The sequence below is a fragment of the Anomaloglossus baeobatrachus genome, chromosome 5, assembly GCF_048569485.1.
Source record: "Anomaloglossus baeobatrachus isolate aAnoBae1 chromosome 5, aAnoBae1.hap1, whole genome shotgun sequence".
In the NCBI taxonomy this organism is placed as follows: domain Eukaryota; kingdom Metazoa; phylum Chordata; class Amphibia; order Anura; family Aromobatidae; genus Anomaloglossus; species Anomaloglossus baeobatrachus.
In genome coordinates this window covers 518,765,642-518,773,911 of record NC_134357.1, presented here as the reverse complement: position 1 = coordinate 518,773,911, position 8,270 = coordinate 518,765,642, and the positions used below count along the sequence as shown (strand labels likewise).

Sequence of the window (8,270 nt, the reverse complement as noted above, 5' to 3'; positions counted from 1 at the left end):
TCAGAGGCTGTGAAGCCCTATTCAGCATCGGCCCGAGGACTTGGATAAGGGTCAGGAGGCAGGTGCTCAGTCTAATGAGAGCACCTGCTTTTAGGGAGGTCCCGCAATGGCACTGACTCATCTCAGTATACACCCTCACCAGGAGCTGACCTATGAGCCCCCCCAGGGCAACAGGATGATGGCGCTTGGGGCAACCCCAGACTTATCAGGGGAGACATTTCAGCAGGGAGCACTTGGGTCCCAAATACAAACTCAGCAACACCGTCGGTTATCAACCTCCCGTAGCCCAAGCTCTGTCCCACCCAGAACATGACAGCAAGCCCACCGGCCCCAGCCGGTGGGTAGCTCAGAACATGAGCAGGGGGGTCTCTGGAGCAAATCTCCTGCTGTGATCCCCCTCAGAAACGGATCATGATTCTCTCCCCGGGTGGTCGACCGGTTCCTCCGGGACGTCCTCTCCTCCTCACCCCACCAGCACCCCTGGGACGGGGCTCGTTTGCTTCTCTCTTTCGGGCAGAATCAGACTCCTGGGGATTCGCCCAAGGGGCCCCTCTGTATCCAGACCATACTAGATCTCCACAAAACACCTTGGAGGCACGGTCCCCGCCTTGAGGCCCTCGGGGAGATCGGGACAAGGCCCCAGCCGTCACTTTTGAGTCTGGTGAGGGTCAGAGACCAGCATCTCTAGCCGACTTATGCCTTCTCATGCAATCCATCCCCACTAAGCAGGACATTTCCATTTTAGCTACAAAAATTATTAAGGAATGCAAGATGGAGTTTGCACACTTCCGGGCAGAGCTCACCATCCTGAATACAAAAGTCAACTCCATCTCCCAGACCCAAGACCGGACCGAATCCTCAATCAAGACCCTGACAGAAACTGTCACTCACCAGGCCGCCCAGATTCAGGAGCTTCGCCAGAGCCTGGATGACCTCGAAAATCGTAACCACAGTAACACTCTCGGGATTTGGGGTCTACCGGAGTCTATCATTCCAGCTGACATCCCCTCTGACATCCCTAACCTCGATCTTCAATGGCCTGCTTGGGCATCCGCCGGGGGTGCACATCGAGATTAACATAGGGCCTTACGTCCGCCCGACACCAACTATCCCTGCCCGAGGGACATCATATGCCATATTCATTTCTACACTATCAAGGAGTACATTCTTCAGGCATTCCGCAAAAAGCAGAGGTTCTCCTCTATCGGCCACTCGATCAGAATTATGCCCGACCTTTCAAGATTCACCCTCCTTCAACACTCAACAATCAAACCACTATTGGACCTTCTACACGAGAGGGGCGTCCCCATCAAATGGGGATTCCCCTTCTAGCTCACGGTGAAGAAGGACCCTCGATCCTTTATCCTGTGTTCCCCAGAGGACTTGCCGGTGTTACATTCTGGCCTGGACCTCCCAAAAGTAACACTCCCACGGTGGCCGGGGGTGCTGGGGGAGCCGCTGAGATGGGCGGTGGTCCCAGATCCGGTCACGGCGAGTCCGCAACGGGTTCCTGCTCTGGCGCCCACCAAGCAGGATCGAGTCCGCAGGAGAACAAGACTCGTCCATAACGCCATTTAAACGTCGACTAAGCTAATCTCATCTAGGGACTCTATCTCACTTGATTGCGTACCTTTGCCTCCTATACACTGCTCTATTATGCATTTGTCTGTTGTTTCACCCATAGCAAAGCACCTATATTTTAATATGGGATTCTGAAAACTTTGTATATTGTTATGCCCCAAGGCTCATGGTCCGCTCCACGCATGTTGGACTGTGTACTCCCCCAATAGGTTGGGAGCCCCTGTTTGGCGCTTCGGGACCATCCACACTCCTCTCGGTTAAAAGTTTTTAAGTAGCTCTGTTGGCGGAGGCAGTACCTCTGCTTTTTTGTTTCCAAGTTATTCCCTCTTTCCCACCTGTTAACCTCTCTTATTTTTCCTTCCTCCGGCTCTGACCACGGGACCCCACTCCACTTTTCCCACAAAGTACAATCGGGGAAGATGCTATAGCCAACCTAAATATTCAATCGTTTAACGCCCGAAACCTCAACACTCTGAAAAAGTGTGTGCAGATCCTCCAGCAATTCCACCGGCGTAAGGTACACATCATTTGTTTCCAGGAAACTCACTTTAAATCTAGCAACCCACCAATAATAACACATAGACACTACACGACATGGCACTTTGCCAATAACCCCCTGGCGCGGTCCAAGGGAGTAGCAATAGCTATACTCAAGTCCCTCACATTTCAAACCCTTAAATGCACTATTGACCCTGAAGCACGATACTTGGTTCTTACGTTAGCGATCGAAGGCCAGCAATTTACATTCATTAACTTATATGTCCCTAATCAGGAGCAGGCAAGTTACTGTACATCCCTAGTCTGATCGATTTGATTTCTCCATTAGTCGTTGGACGGTGATTCTGTGTGCAAACCTTAATGTCACACTAGATCCAGTTTTAGATAATTCTAAAAAAAAAAGTCACATATCTCATGCGGCAATAAAGTGCATCAAAAATGCTCTATTGCGGTTACAGCTTGTCGATGCATGGAGAGTTCAACATCCGGCAGACAGGGACTATAGTTATTATTCCTCGCCCCACGAGGCGTATAGTAGAATAGATCACAATCTAATTCCACATAGCGCCCTGCATTGGGTCTCTACCACTAACATCGGTAATATTCTGCGGTCAGACCATGCTCCAGTATATTGCACCTTCAAAGTCCCCTCTTTTGCCAAACCTTTTCATTCCTGGAGATTGAATGAGTCGTTGCTTCTTGATCAGACGTGCAAAGCGTAGATTGTTGACGCCGTCTCTGACTTCATCTTGGACCACAAGGCTGACAGTACTGCCTACACAGTGAAATTGGAGGCCTTAAAATGTGTACTCCGTGGGGTATTTACAAAGAATCGAGCCAGGTTGAAGAGAGAGAAAGCCCAGGAACGAACGATGGCTCTACAGACCATGAGTAAACTGGAGATGCTCCATAAACATGCCGGGCGTTAGGGGTATCAGGGTGGCGGGAGTAGAATACAAAAGTTTGGCTTTCCCTGATGACCTATTGGTTTATATCTCCAGCTCTCTCGCCTCCCTGCCACCCCTGATGTCTGTTATCCAGCGATTCGGGGATTGGTCCAATTTTAAACTCAACTTGGATAAATCTGATGCCTTGGGCATAGCCCTCCCCCAACAGGTAATAGGGCTGGTGCAATTGACTTTCCCCTTTTACTGGCCACCCAACAAGGCTATAGGGAGGGTATTTACGTACTCACATTCTGTCTGACCTCGCAAGAATGTTCAAGCTAAACTTCCATCCGTTGTTGGCAAGGCTCGAGGGGTGCTTGACAGCCTGGGATAGGACAGAATTTTCCTGGTTCGGTAGAATTAGTATCCTCAAGATGACGGTTCTTCCCAGGCTGCTATACTTCCTACAGACCATCCCGTTGTATGTTCCCGCCCTCTTTTGGACTAAGACGCAGCGTGCCTTTAGGGGCTTTCTGTGTGCTTCTAAGAAGCCTAGACTTCGTCTTGAAGTACTGACTCTACCGAAAATGGCCAGCGGAACTGGATTACTTGATTGTAGACGCTACTACTTTGCGACAGCACATGCTAGACTGTTAGACTTAATTAATTGCCAGGCCTCTAAGTTGTGGGTGCAGTTAGCCTTTGATACGTGTCCCTTATCGGTAGTCATGATCCCATGGACTTGGCCCTTCCTTGCTTGGAAAAACATCTCCTTATCCTTTTCGGTTAAACAACAAACTTTACAAATTATTCACACTACATCGGTTAGAGGAGTTCTAGTGGACCCTAACGGGCCTCTACAGCCTCTGCTGGACGCCCCTCATTTTCCGCCGGGTATCTCCATACGCTTGTTCTTATGTAGCTCGAAAAGAGCCCTGCTTGTGTGCATCAGGTGGCTCCAAAAGGTACCCTTCTTCCTTTGCAGTCGATCATAGGGAACCTAGATGAAGCCACGCCTGGTGAAACACGCGTCGAGGCTCTACCCACCGCCACCTGCTTTTCCTGCTAGTACTCCTCCATCTAGTCTCAAGGTAATGTTCTTTCAACATGTTAATTTGCTGACATGCCTTTGGCCCGTACAGGGAAAAATACTTGGGTGACTGTAATCAGTTAATCATTTATTATATAACCCTTTCACCCTTTGGCTAATGGGATTCCACATTAACCCTTTTGTGTCTAGCAGTCTTATGACATCATCAGGTGGTGTTTGTGCAACTCTGTGTCCGGCGATATTGTCATCTTGGTCGCCATCACTGTCTGTCCTTGTTCACAATTATTATAATAAATTATTTTGTATTTCACCAAGTACCTGTTTTGGTCTTTTCTTTGCCAGTGGCCCTCTTTACCATCTTGCTTAATTGTGGATTGGTCACTGGGATGTCTGTCTGTCTGTCTGTCTTGCTCCAAAATGACGTCATTACAGTGACAACCGTCGCCACAGCACGTGCGCTAAAGAGCCTGCGGCCAGCGGCTCAGCTAAGTGAACAGCACGAACTACGGCGCGACAGGACAACGCCCGGCACCCGCACCCACACAGAGCCCCGACTCCCCGGTGAGTGCTGCACCCACGGGAGCACACACCGGGAACCCAGCCGACGCATACCCTTGCGTTGCTGGGATCGTGCCGGGAGCCGGCGTACGCTGGTAACCATGGTACAGATCGGGTAACTAAGCAAAGAGATTTGCATAGATACCCGATTGTGTACCATGGTTACCAGCGTAACTTGGCTCCACCCCCCCGCACTCCACCCTCCGCATGTATACACTGAACAAACACACACAAACACGAACAGTCACCTGTCCCCAGCCATGCAATCTCCGGCACTGACGTCCTCAGCGCCATGGCCCCGCTCGACTCCACCCCACCTGCACTCCGCCCTCCGCATGTATACACTGAACACTCACCCCGGCACTTCTGCACCCATCATCCCCGCACACACGCAGGCACTACCACAACCTTCATCCCCGCACACACGCAGGCACTACCGCTCCCATCATCATCACTGCACACACTTCGGCACTACCGCTCCTATCATCTCCGCACACACGCAGGCACTACCGCACACATCATTGTCCCCGCACACACCCCAGCACTACCGCACACATCATCGTCCCCGCACACACGCATGCACTATCGCACACATCATCGTCCCCACACACACCCCGGCAGTACTGCACTCATCATCATCCCCAAACACATCCCGGCAGTACCGCCCCCATCATCGTCCCCGTGTACACGCAGGCACTACCGCACTCCTCATCATCCCCGCACTCACCCAGGCATTACCGCCCCCATCATCATCACTGCACTCACCCCGACACTACCGCCCCCATCATCATCCCGCATACACGCAGGCACTACCGCACACATCATCGTCCCCGCACACGCGCAAGCACTACCTGAGTGAAGTCTCCGGTGACAGTGCGGCTCACTTCAGTTGCTGCGTGGAGCTGACACAGAGCGGTCTTGTTTCATGTAGCAGAACTGAAAGCATCGTGTGGATTACTTCGGACCTGGATGGGTGTTTGGGGATTAATAAAGTGGTAAATGAAGGGGTTTTTTTTGTCTTTTATTCCAAATAAAGGATTTTTCGTTGTGTGTGTTTATTTACTCTCACAGGTTAATCATGGAAGGTATCTCAGGGAGACGCCTGCCATGATTAACATAGGACTTAGTGGCAGCTATAAGCTGCCATTTAACGCCTTATTACCCTAATTGCCACCGCACCAGGGCAATTCGGGATGAGCCGGATAGAGTCCCAGGACTGTCGCATCTAATGGATGCGGCAATTCCGGACGGCTGCTGGCTGATATTGCTAGGGTGGTGGGCTCCGCACAACGTAGGGCTCCCCATCCTGACAATACCAGCCTTCAGCCGTGTGGCTTTATCTTGGCTGGTGTCAAAATTGGGGGGGACCGCAGGTTTTTTTTTTTAATTATTTATTTATTGTACCGCACGATATACAGTCATATGAAAAAGTTTGGGTACCCCTATTAATGTTAACCTTTTTTCTTTATAACAATTTTGTTTTTTGCAACAGCTATTTCAGTTTCATATATCTAATAACTGATGGACTGAGTAATATTTCTGGATTGAAATGAGGTTTATTGTACTAACAGAAAATGTGCAATCCGCATTTAAACAAAATTTGACCGGTGCAAAAGTATAGACACCCTTATCTATTTCTTGATTTGAACACTCTTAACTACTTTTTACTGACTTACTAAACCACTAAATTGGTTTTGTAACCTCATTGAGCTTTGAACTTCATAGGCAGGTGTATCCAATCATGAGAAAAGGTATTTAAGGTGGCCACTTGCAAGTTGTTCTCCTATTTGAATCTCTTATGAAGAGTGGCATCATGGACTCCTCAAAACAACTCTCAAATGATCTGAAAACAAAGATTATTCAACATAGTTGTTCAGGGGAAGGATACAAAAAGTTGTCTCAGAGATTTAAACGGTCAGTTTCCACTGTGAGGAACATAGTAAGGAAATGGAAGAACACAGGTACAGTTCTTATTAAGCCCAGAAGTGGCAGGCCAAGAAAAATATCAGAAAGGCAGAGAAGAAGAATGGTGAGAACAGTCCAAGACAACCCACAGACCACCTCCAATGACCTGCAGCGTCATCTTGCTGCAGATGGTGTCAATGTGCATCGGTCAACAATACAGCGCACGTTGCACAAGGAGGAGCTGTATGGGAGAGTGATGTGAAAAAAGCCATTTCTGCAAGCACGCCACAAACAGAGTCGCCTGAGGTATGCAAAAGCACATTTGAACAAGCCAGTTACATTTTGGAAGAAGGTCATGTGGACTGATGAAACAAAGATTGAGTTGTTTGGTCATAGAAAAAGGCGTTATGCATGGAGGCAAAAAAACACAGCATTCCAAGAAAAGCACTTGCTACCCACAGTAAAATTTGGTGGAGGTTCCATCATGCTTTGGGGCTGTGTGGCCAATGCCGGCACCGGGAATCTTGTTAAAGTTGAGGGTCGCATGGATTCAACTCAGTATCAGCAGATTCTTCACAATAATGGGCAAGAATCAGTGACGAAGTTGAAGTTACGCAGGGGATGGATATTTCAGCAAGACAATGATCCAAAACACCGCTCCAAATCTACTCAGAAATTCATGCAGAGGAACAATTACAATGTTGTGGAATGGCGATTCCAGTCCCCAGACCTGAATATCATTGAAAATCTGTGGGATGATTTAAAGCGTGCTGTCCATGCTCGGCGACCATCAAACTTAACTGAACTGGAATTGTTTTGTAAACAGGAAGGGTCAAATACACCTTCATCCAGGATCCAGGAACTCATTTAAAGCTACAGGAAGCGACTAGAGGCTGTTATTTTTGCAAAAAGAGGATCTACAAAATATTAATGTCACTTTTATGTTGAGGTGCCCATACTTTTGCACCGGTCAAATTTTGTTTAAATGAGGATTGCACATTTTCTGTTAGTACAATAAACCTCATTTCAATCCAGAACTATTACTCAGTCCATAAGTTATTAGATATATGAAACTGAAATAGCTGTTGCAAAAACCCAAATTGTTATAAAGAATAAAGGTTAACATTAATAGGGGTGCCCAAACTTTTTCATATGACTGTAAACCCGCCCACCGGCGGCTGTGATTGGTTGCAGTGAGACAGCTGTCACTCATTGTGGGGGCGTGTCTGACTGCAACCAATCATAGGCGCCGGTGGGCGGGGGAAGTAGGGAATACGAGATTGAATAATGAGCAGCCGGCATTTTGAAAAGCAGGAGAAGCCGCCAGGGCAGTGTGACAGCTGTGCAGCGCCGCACCAGTGATCGGTGCATATGAGAGAGGAGGAGAGAGGGGCGGGAGAGAGAGGGGAGGAGAGAGAGGGGGAGGTAGAGGGAGGGGGAGGGGGAGGGGGGTGGAGAGTGGGGGAAGAGGGGGGGGGGAGACCAGGAGTGATTTTAAACGATTTAGATTGTTCTGCTGGACATGCTGAGCATGTGCAGTAGAACGTGACGGGATCTGTCAGCGGATTCCGCCACTTTGTCTATGGGGGCAGATTCCGCGGCAATGCACTATCATTAGACACCTTGGCGGATTCTAACGACCCAAAAAACGCTACATGCAGCGTTCCCTCCCCCCGACGCTGCGTCAAATTGATGACACAGCGTCGTCCAGCGGATGCAACGCAGACACTTGCATTACAGTGCGTCGTCAATACAAGTCTATGGAGAATAGCGCAGTGCGTTAACGGACT

At 49.0% G+C, this 8,270-nt stretch overlaps 1 protein-coding gene across 1 annotated transcript in view; it reads left to right on the top strand.

Annotated features, from left to right (window-relative positions):
* The window catches only part of LOC142312872 (uncharacterized), a 284,606-nt gene that overhangs the window by 175,872 nt on the left and 100,464 nt on the right, over positions 1 to 8,270 (top strand). The window lies entirely within an intron of this gene.